This window comes from Myxocyprinus asiaticus, chromosome 9, assembly GCF_019703515.2.
Source record: "Myxocyprinus asiaticus isolate MX2 ecotype Aquarium Trade chromosome 9, UBuf_Myxa_2, whole genome shotgun sequence".
Lineage (NCBI taxonomy): Eukaryota > Metazoa > Chordata > Actinopteri > Cypriniformes > Catostomidae > Myxocyprinus > Myxocyprinus asiaticus.
The window spans coordinates 51477262-51489300 of record NC_059352.1 but is presented as its reverse complement, the minus strand read 5'-3'; positions in this window follow the sequence as shown (position 1 = coordinate 51489300).

Sequence of the window (12039 nt, the reverse complement as noted above, 5' to 3'; positions counted from 1 at the left end):
GCCCTGACTGTGTAAGCTGGGGTGACATTGAACTAAAATACATTTTTCGTTTCATCCTAAACAAGCCGATTAAGTCTTGTTTACCAGGAGGAAAATGCTCTCTTTGGTCAAATAAATCGACTACGCTTTAAGGTTTGCTTTCTCCTCCTACAGAGTGGGGTATAGCAGTAACCCCACCGGGTCACCCAGTGCCCATTCGATGGAAGTGGTCTCATCCACAGTGGTCCCTGCTTCATTGGTCCCGGTGGTCTCAACCTCGGTGGTTCTTACCGCAGTGGTCCCAGCTCCGGTGGTTCCAGTGGTCTCAACCTCCTCCGTTTCCACATAGCTGCCAGCGCTCTCGGCCACGGAGGCCATTTCCCTGATGCTGCCAACACTCTCGGCCATGGAGGCCATTTCCCCATCGCTGCCAGCATCCACGCCTGCCATGGACCACGAGCCAGCGTCCACAGCCATCTCAACCCCTGAGTCTCTTCCTCGCGCGGCCTCGCCCCCTGAGTCTCTTCCTCGCGCGGCCTCGCCCCCTGAGTCTCTTCCTCGCGCGGCCTCGCCCCCTGAGTCTCTTCCTCGCGCGGCCTCGCCCCCTGAGTCTCCACCTCCAGTGGCATGCTGGTCTCTGGGTGCTCTGCCTTGGTCTTCTGGTCCACGTCGGTCTCTGGGTCCTCCACTGGCTCCCCCGTGGCCTCCTGTTCCACATCAGTCTCTGGGTTCTCTTCCTGTTCCGTCTTGGTCTCCTGGTCCACGCCGGTCTATGGGTCCTCGGCTGGCTCTGCTTTGGTCTCCTGGTCTATGTCGGTCTCTGGGTCCTCCGCCCTGGTCTCCTGTTCCACGCCGGTCTCTGGGTCCTCCGCCGCTCCTCTGGACTTTAGTTTTGTATGGACTCTTATTTTGAAATAATGTTTTAGTTCTTGTTCTTCTTGTATCTGTTCCTTGTTCCCCTCTGATTGTTCCCCAGGTGTTTCTTGTTAACCTTGTTAGTCCCTGTGTATATATTGCCCTCATGCGCTCTGTCTTTTTCAGTTCTTTTCTATGTTTGGCTGTAATGGTTTGGTTGTTTTGCTCTCCAGTGTTTTGCATTTCTAAGATTTCCAGTGTTATGTTTTTGTGTTTCATTTAAGTTTTCATTAAATAGCCTCCATTTAGATCCACCTTCTCTCGCCATATTTTTTCCACCAAAATTACACCAACCTGGTCTCATGACAAGTTGTAAAAACAGTATGAGATGGTAAAGTCGTAAGAAAGCATACCAGTTGGCTTCAACAAAAACATATGATTTTTACTCCCATTAATGAACCAATGAACTACCTAACCAAAAAGTCAAAACCCTTTTCCCAAACCCTAAACCTTGCCATGATTTTAATAGGAAAATAACATTTGTGTACCACAGAAGAAAGAGAAACATCAAGGTTTGGAATGAGATGAGGGAAGCATATTGCAGCTTATTGACAAACATCAGTCATTTGTATTGCATACATAGATGTGAAATGAGTTACAAAATGTGTTCACAGACAGTTCCTTTCTTAAAATAAAGTGTTGGATAAAATTTTATGCCTGTATTGTATCGATATGTTTGTGGATTTGTTGGTCTGAAAGTTCTACCTTTGAGTATGAACCAAGGTGTATAATGTCTTACAATTTTGTAAGTTGTCATAAGACTACATTAAAACATACAGTCAGAGCTCAACTTGAATTCCTCCTCAGTCCAAAGAAGCAAAAATGAGCTCATTCCCAAAATAAACTTTTTATAACTAAAATTTACAGTGGGTAAGCAACCAGATTGAGCCTTACTACCACGGGGAGTGCTGCCGCGTGAAAACTTTAAATTCCCACACGTGAGACACGTTCGCAAAATCACCGTCAGGAGGCACAAAGGGACACTTTTGTCACCATCGTTAAGTAGTGTGAAGAAAGTGAGAGTTATTATGATTTAATTGTTAATATTATTATTTGTATTGTACTTTTTACATTTTGATGTGTAGAAGGCGATCTAACAATGCAAAATTAATGGCAGCATTATATGGAGATGGAATTGTTGCATATTAACATACAAATGGAAAGAGATTCACAAATTGAAAGTTGGTTCACAAATAAATTGAATGAGATCGACAAATAAATGTAAGGAGTTTCACAAAAATGAAATTAATTCACAAATAAAAATAATGAGATTTATAAATATATGTTAGGAGTTTCACAAAAATAAAGTGAATTCACAAATAAATAAAATGAGATTTGCAAATAATAAAAATATTAAAAAATATATTTTAACTCACAAACACAGCTCTGTCCAGCATTCATTTGTGATTCGCACGCATTTATTTGTGGATCGCTTCCTGTGCATTGGAGCAACACTCTCAGCACACTTTGCTGTGTATTTCTATGTTGCCAGTAGACTATTGGCATTACATCTGAATGCAAAAATTCACTCTGAAAAATAATCACACTGAAAAATAATCAAAGTTTTTGAGTTTTGGGGTAACATCGGTTAATAGCACATAATAACTACTAATAAAATGCTACAACAGATAATGAATAACAAAGCTAGTCAACTACAGGTTTGAACTACATAGCGTTTCTGGTTATTACATGTGTAGCGTAAAACTCTTAACGCTTGTATTGAGACAAATATAATACAAATAATGTGGTCATAACACTTCCAGCTTAATTAATGTAATGGAAAATTGCGATTATTTTTCAAATATTTTATAATATTTAATTTGATAAGTATTCTGCTCCCATAAATATTGATTCTGTTCACTTTTTCTTTAGTGTTTATTGCCAGGAGAATATAACATAATATAACACAATGGTATAAATGAATTAATTCACATTTGATAATCCTAAATAAAAATTGAAAAATATGGGCTAACCTATCAGCACATTAAAAGAAAGCACATGTTTAGAGTCTTAACAGTTTTTGGAAGTCACAATTGTTTGAAAATGTGGTCTAATGATGCTCGCTCATAAGGTCTGTGCATAAGTATAAAAATACTCACACGTGATAATTCTCTCAAATGAAATGTGAATGAATGAATGAATTAATGCAAACAAATAACTCTGCATTGCGTGGATGTCCTCGTGAATGCTGCAGTAAAGTCTTTATTGTCATGGATTGAAGGATAGGACCCAAATGCAGGAAGGCAAGTAAAGGGCTTTATTACAAAATAAATCAAAAATACAAACCAAAACTTCCACAGGGGGGAAAAACAGAAAACAGAATAATCAACTTTTAAAACCAACCAACCAAAAACGACTGACATCTTCAGGAAATCCCAGGAATACATCGACTGGAGATCTCACGACTCACACAAGACTCAACAAAACAAACTGGCACAGAACAGAACACAAGCAGGACTTAAGTAGGAAAAAGGTAGTTAGGGAGCAGGTGTCGCTGATGATGTAAATTGGAGAACGAGCTGTTGCCCGGGTAATGGATCTGTCATTCTCCACGTGCCACCTGCAAGACACAAGAGGGTGTGAGAGACAAGGCAACACAGGAAAAAATACTCAGACGAGAAAGTCAGGGGAGGCACAGTCAGACCAGACTGTGACAGTACCCCTCCCCTACCACTACGCCTCCTGGTGTCCACAACAGACATACCAACACAAAGGGAACTAACCAGGGAGGGAGGGAAGAAAGACAAGATCCAGACAAGATCCCAAACCAAAACCAAACCAGACTGGAGAGTCAAGATCCAGACACCATGCTCAGAACAAAACCTGAATCCATGCGCTCACAGAGAGACAAAAAATGAAACACAACACAGACCGAAGAGCACACTGCAAGGAAACCACAACCTGAAGCCATGCGCTTACACAGAGACAAAAAACAAGGACAGATAGAATGCATGGTCAGGAGAGTACCCCTTAGCCATGCACTCAACACAGACACAGAATAAGAGTGTTAGGATCCTGTCACCACATAAACCCAGACTGACAGAATGACAGGATCCTGACATTAACCCCTCTCAAAGGGACACCTCCTGGCATCCAAAAAGAGGAACATCAAACACCAGACAAGACAAACAGAACAGGCACTAACACATAACAGAAAGAACAAATGAAAGGGAGGGAAACCAGGGAGAAGCCAGCAGGGCAGTCTAAGGTGAAACCGGTGGGAGGGACCAGGGAGGAGGTTTAAGGAAGGGGACTAGGTCCGGCGGCCTGGGAGGAGGCCTATGGGAGGGGACTGGGTCTGGTGGCCTTGGAAGGGGCCTCAGGAAAGGGATAGGCTCTGGTGTCCAGGGATGTGGATCCAGGTAGGGGGCGGGGTCCAGAGGCCTGGGAGAATGGTTCAGGTAGGGGGTGTGGTCCAACAGCCTGGGAGGAGGCTTGAGGAATGGAACAAGGGTGGAGAGGAGGGTGGCAAGGATAGGAAAGGCATGGGCAGACTAAGCACTGGATGCTGGGGACTGGGCAGACTGAGCATCAGATGTTGGGGCTGGACAGATTTGGGAGTGGCCACTGAGGGCTGGACAGACTGGAGAGTGGCCACTGAGGGCTAGACAGACTGGAGAGTGGCTGCTGGGAACCGGACCAACATGAGAGCGACCACAGGGACCTTGACATAAGGGTAGTGGGTGAGGTCAGTGACGCCTGCTGATAGCTGGACAGGGTCAGATGCGGTGGTGGGCGCTGGATAGGGGTCAGGCTCAGTGGCGGCTGCTGGACAGGGGTCTGACTGGACATGGGCGACCACTGGGCAGTGGACAGACTGGACGTAGGTGGCCACTGGGCAGGGGTCAGACTGGACTTGGGTCGGCTGTTGGGCAGAGATCAGACTGCACGTTGACAGCCGCTGAACAGGGGTCTGACTGGCTGCTGATGTCGGATGGGTGCTGGTAACTGGACTGAGTAAAGGGCTGGTCGGTAGCTGCTAGGGACTGGACAGGATAGTTGACAGCCTCAGGGAACAGGACAGACCTGATGACCACAGGGAACTGGACAGACTCTTCGACGGCCACCGGGAACAGAACAGGCTTGTAGATGGCCACAGAGAACAGAACAGGCTTATCAACAGCCTCAGAAAACAGGAAAGACTGGACAGCGGCCGATGTGGACTGGACAGACTCGATGACCAGGGGGAACTGGACCGGCTGTGAGGTGACCGCTATGGTCAGGAGTGCTGGCAGCAACTGGGGAACAGCCTCCATGACCATGAGCACTGGCAGCGACTGGGGAATGGCCTCTGTGGCCATGAGCACTGACAGGGACAGGGGAATGGCCTCCGTGGCCGAGGACGCTCTCAGCAGCAGGGGAACGGCCTACGTGGCCGTGAGCGCTGACAGCAGTGGGAGAACGGCCTCAATGGCTGTGGATGCTAGCAATGGCAGGGGAATGGCCTTCATGGCTGTGAGCACTGGCAATGGCAGGGGAACGGCTCCATGGCCGTGAGCGCTGGCAACAGCAGGGGAATGGCCTCCATGGCTGTGGACGCTGATAGCCGCAGGGGAACGGTCTCAGTGGCCTCCGGTGGTCAGTTGTGAGCTTCCTCCTCCTACGGCGACGAGAAGCCCGAGAAGTGCCCAGGGGGGAACAGGGCATGGGCTGAGAGGGGTTCTGTGATCTGGCATTCCACCTCCGCAGCAGGTCTTTAACTTCCGCAAGGCAGCAGACATAGTCCACCAGATCTCAAAAGGGTAAAACAAAAATCGTCCAAGCCCAAAAGGAAGAGCTGTTTCAACTGGGTCACGTCAAACCACTACCTATGGGGCTCACTGACCAGCTCCATAGCATAGACGCCAAAACTATGACCGTTCTGGGAGCTGGCCATGGTGTGGTAGAGCTGGGTGGTACCTTGAGAGATCTGTTCCTTTCGAGCTGGAGTGGGATAAAAAAATGCCTCTAGCTTCTTTGCGGTCCATGGAGGCCAGTTTGTTATGTCATAGATTGAAGGATAGGACCCAAATGCATGAAGGCAAGTAAAGCCTTTATTACAAAATAAATAAAAAATACAAAACAATACTCCCACAGGGGGGAAATACAGAAAACAGAATAATCAACTTCAAAAACCAGCCAACCAAAAACCGACCGAAATCTTCAGGAAATCCCAGGAATACATCGACTGGAGATCACATGGCTCGTACAAGACTCAACAAAACAAACTGGCACAGAACAGAATACAAGTGGGACTTATGTAGGAAAAAAATGTAGAAACACTCAGACGAGACAAACAGATAGTGAGGGGAGGCAAAGTCAGGCCAGACTGTGACACTTTATCATGCATCTCCATTGCAACGTTTAGCCAGAAAATAAATGATGTGGTGTTTTTAAGTTTGTTGTTCTTCTTCCTTCTCCTCTTTTTTTTCTTTTTTTTTTTTTTTTATGGCGGTTGACAAAACAAGCATAACTTGCCCTTACCGCCTCCAACTTAATGGTCGTTATGATGGGAGAAAGAGCTCTGAGGCGTTCAGCTCTGTCCTGTTGAAATTCTATGGTTATAGTGCCCCTTAGCAGTATAAAGCTGCTAATGAGCTGCTAATGACTAATGGCGGTAGAAAGCCTATTCTGAATGGATACCCACTGTATAAATACTTAACAACAAAACCTCTTCGGAAATCTCATTTTTATAAATTTACTGTTACAAATTGGACCTCCCACAACCCCTGAAAATAAAAATGCCGGAATGCAGATGAATAAAAGAAACAAATCGGTTATAAACAACTATTGGCGTTGATTTTTGCAGATTACCAATAGTTCCAAAGAGCAACTATGGTGCCGATTAATCAGTAAAACCAATATATCGGTCAACCTCTAACATAGACACACATACTGTATATATCCTCTTACAGTGCTACAGGTGTGGACCGATCTATCTATATACTGAATAAACCATCTTTATACACCTCTTTATACACTTCTGTCATATTCAACACTGAGGTAAAGTATGCCTCTGTGACAGTGTTTATTAAGTGAGCTGGTCAGTCAAAAGAAAACTGTTCACATTTTTCTCCACCTTTACACACTTCTTAAGCGATTGCATAATGTCAGAGGAGGGATTTTATAAATATCTGCGGAGCATCAGTGTCGAGCGCTGTAAAAGCGTGCCAGAGTTAAGCGTCGCTCATGTTCCAGTGCTCAGAGCGCCTTTGAAATGCAGATTACGAGTCTCTCAACTGTCACCTGTGCGGAGCGGAGTGCTCACCGCGCTGGAGAGACAGGCAGGTTAGATCGGTATCGGCGCTCAAGCAAATTGCTCCTGATGTCTGCATTGTTCTATTACGGTGGTTTGATCTCTCTATCTGGGCTTTTGAGATAAGAATGTTCAACTTCATCTTAGAAAAGAATATATTTCAAGACAAAACATAAATTTAACACCCTCTTGAAGATTAGTTTTTTTTTATCCAAATATGGTTACATAACAGCGTTTATATTTCCTCAGCAGTATGAAAGGTGTGGAAGATAGTTTGAGATGCAGCTATTCTTGTCTATGTTCATCTCTAAGAACTCACTGTTTTTTTTTTTTTTTCTCCTCAACACAACATTTCAGTGTGTGTAAAGAATTCTGCTCTGAAATATCATGTAGTTTAGAGCCTCTGTCGTCATTTAATTAATAACTGTGTGACTCCATTAACATCTGTTTACCCTCTAGTTTAAAGGTGTTTGTAAGGTTTTCTAAAGTAGAAAGTAACTTAAAAGTAATTCATAATGCTTATTTTTTTTTTTTTCCCCATGAAGTAATAAGTCAGACTGTCAGACTGACCTCTTTGTGAATTTGAAAACAGTAGGTTGAAAATGTCACTTCTGAAATCATTCTGCGGTTACTGACATTAAAATCACTGCCTCCAGTGGCCAAAGCTGGAAGTGTTGCACGTATGAGCTCCAGTTTCAGTGAAATGTCCACTGGGTGGTACCCAAAGCAACTGTCACAAATTGTGTCCCGTATTGATTCGAATTGGATGCATAATTTCAACTTTAAATACGGGATGATCACATTTTCATATTCATCATATTTTAAGGGGCAGGTGGCAACTCTACATACAGTATAGGATGCATTTGAGTGAGGTTATTAATCTGTTTGTAAAGTTCATTGGACAGATGTTACATACTATTGCTGGATTATTTGAAATAATTCTTTCTACATTTTCTTTGCAGTGCTAGTATTTTGCAGTATGTTTTCTCATCATATTTTTGTCAACAGTATGTTTGAATTAAAACCTTTTGATATTCGCATGATGTAACTTTTCGTCTCGTCTTTGTAATCATTTAAAAAAAAAAAAAAAAAAAACCTTTGTCAACAAACATTTTCAATATTAACACTGATATTTTATTAACCATACACCATAACCCAAACCCCAACATTAAGACTAACTGTCAATGGAGTAAAAATGTACCCATAGCACCAAAATGTAGACCCCTATCCATAGCAAAAATACAACCTCAGAATCACGCTCATTATTGTAAATGGAAATGTTATTACTTCCTTGTTCCCAACGGACCAGAACCCCTATCTCTGAGCTTGCTTGTGCAACATGATATAAGCAGTGGTAATAAACATGATAACAAGGGAAGTGTGCTCATTAATACAAAAATGTCTGATGGAACATCGAGGAACATGAACATTCGGAAGTAACATGTCGGTTTCCTATGTGAGCATGTTGCAATTTTAGAGACATAATTAGTAACTTGTAATGGATTACTTTTGTGTAACTCACACAGCACAGTCTATTAGGGATGTCAAAATGGCTTAGAAACTAAATTCAAATTTGTCACTGAAATATTACCAAAATTTGAATTATATTCAAATTTTAAAGACAGTATATTAGGTATCGGGAAAAATCTACAAGACATCAGATTTTTAAATCAACGTTGTCTGCTACATCCACAAGAGGGCACAAAAAATCAATATAAACCAATCAGCACCATGTTTTAGCGATTGTTTATTTCAAAGAATATATCTGGCTGTAAAAAATATGCATAAAATAATACAGTCAAAAAATTTAGCCAGTTCATGTTCTCAAATATCAAGTAAAAAAAAAAAATAAATGCTTTAATAGACGGTTCAGTGTTAACTCAGTGTTGTGCACAGTAGTCTTTACCGGTGCCATAGTACTACCACAAACTCAAGCTTCATAATACCGGCAATACCACAGTGTTTTTATTCAATGTATTTGTATGTATATACCTAATGCTTATGCAGCGAGATGCTCATAAGGGTTAGGGTTAGGGAAATTAAAATCTGCTAAACCTGAATTAAGGACTGTAAAGGGATGGACCAACGAAGCAGAGCTGGAACTACAAGCCTGCTTTGACTGCACTGATTGGAGTGTTTTTGAGGCTGCAGCCACAGACCTGGACGAGCTCACAGATACGGTTACATCATATATCAGTTTCTGTGAGGATATGTGCATTCCTACTAGGACTTATTAAACATTTAACAGTGACAAACCATGGTTTACAGCGGAACTCAGGCAGCTTCGTCAGGCCAAAGAGGATGCTTACAGAGTTGGGGATAAAGTCTTGTACAGTTAGGCCAGGAACACACTGAAAAAGGGAATCAGAGTGGCTAAAAGAAGAGACTCTGAGAAGCTGAAAAACAAGTTTTCAGCTAACGACCCTGCATAAGTGTGGAGTGGCATGAAACATCTTACAAATTACAGGACTCCTACCCCCAACCCTGTGGTGGACCAACAACTGGCTGACGAACTGAATGTGTTCTACTGCAGATTTGAAAGGCCCAATCTCACACCCCACACCCACTCTGACCTTCACTTCACACAAACACCAACATCTCCTGCAACCCCCCTCCTCCCCCCTCCTGCTACTCAACCTGCATTAAGATCTGTGAAGATGATGTGAGCCGTGTCTTTTGACAACAAAGGATAAGGAAATCACAGGGCCCAGATGGCGTTTCACCTGCATGTCTTAGATCCTGTGCTAACCAGCTGGCCCCCATCTTCACACAGATCTTCAATAGATCACTGGAGCAGTGTGAAGTTCCATACTGCTTCAAATGTTCCACTATCATCCCCATCCCAAAGAAACCAAAAATCACAGGACTTAATGACTACAGACCTGTCACCCTGACGTCTGTGGTCATGAAGTCATTTGAGAGACTAGTGTTGGCCCACCTGAAGAACATCACTGGACCCTTTCAAGATCCCCTTCAATTTGCTTATTGAGCAAACAGGTCTGTGGATGATGCAGTCAACATGGGATTGCATCAGATCCTGCAACATCTGGACAGACATGGGACATATGGAAGGATCCTTTTTGTGGACTTCAGTTCGGCTTTCAACACCATCATCCCAGCTATTCTCCAGACTAAATTACACCAACTCTCTGTTCCCACGTCTATCTGTCAGTGGATTACCAGCTTTCTGATAGACAGGCAGCAGCTTGTGAGACAGGGGAAATTCACTTCCAACACCTGTACAATCAGCACTTGTGCCCCCCAGGGATGTGTGCTCTCCCCACTACTCTTCTACCTCTACAACAATGACTGCATTGCCAAGGACCCCTCTGTCAAGCTCCTGAAGTTTGCAGACGACACCGTCATCGGCGGTCTGCATACAGAAGGGAGGTTAAACAGCTGGCTGTCTGGTGCAGTCAAAACAAACGGTGGAAATGATTGTGGACTTTAGGAGGAACCCCCCCAACACTGTCCCCCCTCACCATTCTAAACAGCACTGTGGCAGCAGTGGAGTCATTCAGGTTCCTGGGCACTACCATCTCACAGGACCTAAAGTGGGAGACCCACATTGACTCCATTGCGAAAAAGGCCCAGCAGAGGTCGTACTTCCTTCAGAGCTCCATGCACCAGAACCGTCAGGCACAGGAACAGATTTTTCCCCCACGCTATCCATCTCATGAACAAAACTGCCCCTTTGAGCAATAATTAATGTGCAATACACAGCTTAGTCTTTTTATATTATCCAACACATCCTACCTCTTCTGCCATTACATTCCCTTGCACTGTACATAACCGATTTGTATTTAGATTTGCACTACATATGTGTATGTGTGTGTGTGTGTATGTATATATGTATGTATGTATATATATTCATATATGTGTATATGTATGTATATGTTGTATGTATATGTATGTGTGTGTGTGTGTGTGTGTGTGTATGTATGTATGTATATATATATATATATATATATATATATATATTCATATATGTGTATACAGTGCATCCGGAAAGTATTCACAGCGCTTCACTTTTTCCACATTTTGTTATGTTACAGCCTTATTCCAAAATGGATTAAATTCAATATTTTCCTCAAAATTCTACAAACAACACCCCATAATGACAACGTGAAAGATGTTTGTTTGAAATCTTTGCAAATTTACTTAAAAAAAAAAAAAATTTGAAAAATAAATAAATAAATAAATAAAAAATCACAAGTACATAAGTGAATATATGCACTGTATGTGTATATATGTGTATATGTATGTATGTATGTGTGTATGTATGTATGTATATATATATGTATATGTATGTATATGTGTATGTGTGTATATATATATATATATATATATATATATATATATATATATATATATATATATATATATAATATATTGTCTATTGTGTACTCTATATATACTTTTTTCTTTTCAATATTTATCTATTTTTTATTCAATTTTAATTATTTTTTAAGTCTTGTTGCTGTTTTTGTATTGTTGTACACTGGAAGCTCCTGTCACCAAGACAAATTCCTTGTATGTGTAAGCATACTTGGCAATAAAGCTCATTCTGATTCTGATAAGGGCAAGCCAAGGTATAGTCAAGACAACTGCCAAATACCTCCACCTCTGTGGGCCATTCACTCCAAACGCATCCGTCTTTTTCTGTGTAAGCATGCGCTAGATGGACGTTTTTGACCACGGCGTCATGTCTCGCTGTTTTTTTAGCATCTCATGAGGTCACGATGCATTTTTTTAGACGCGGTGTCAATTGAAAAATTCATCTCGAGACAACTGCGTTCTGTATTATTCTTTGCACTGCGTCTGTTTTAGGCCAAGAATGCAAGCTGTTATGAGTGTTTTACACACACCCAAAATTGGAATAATCGTTTTAGCATTTGAATGTGCATTTT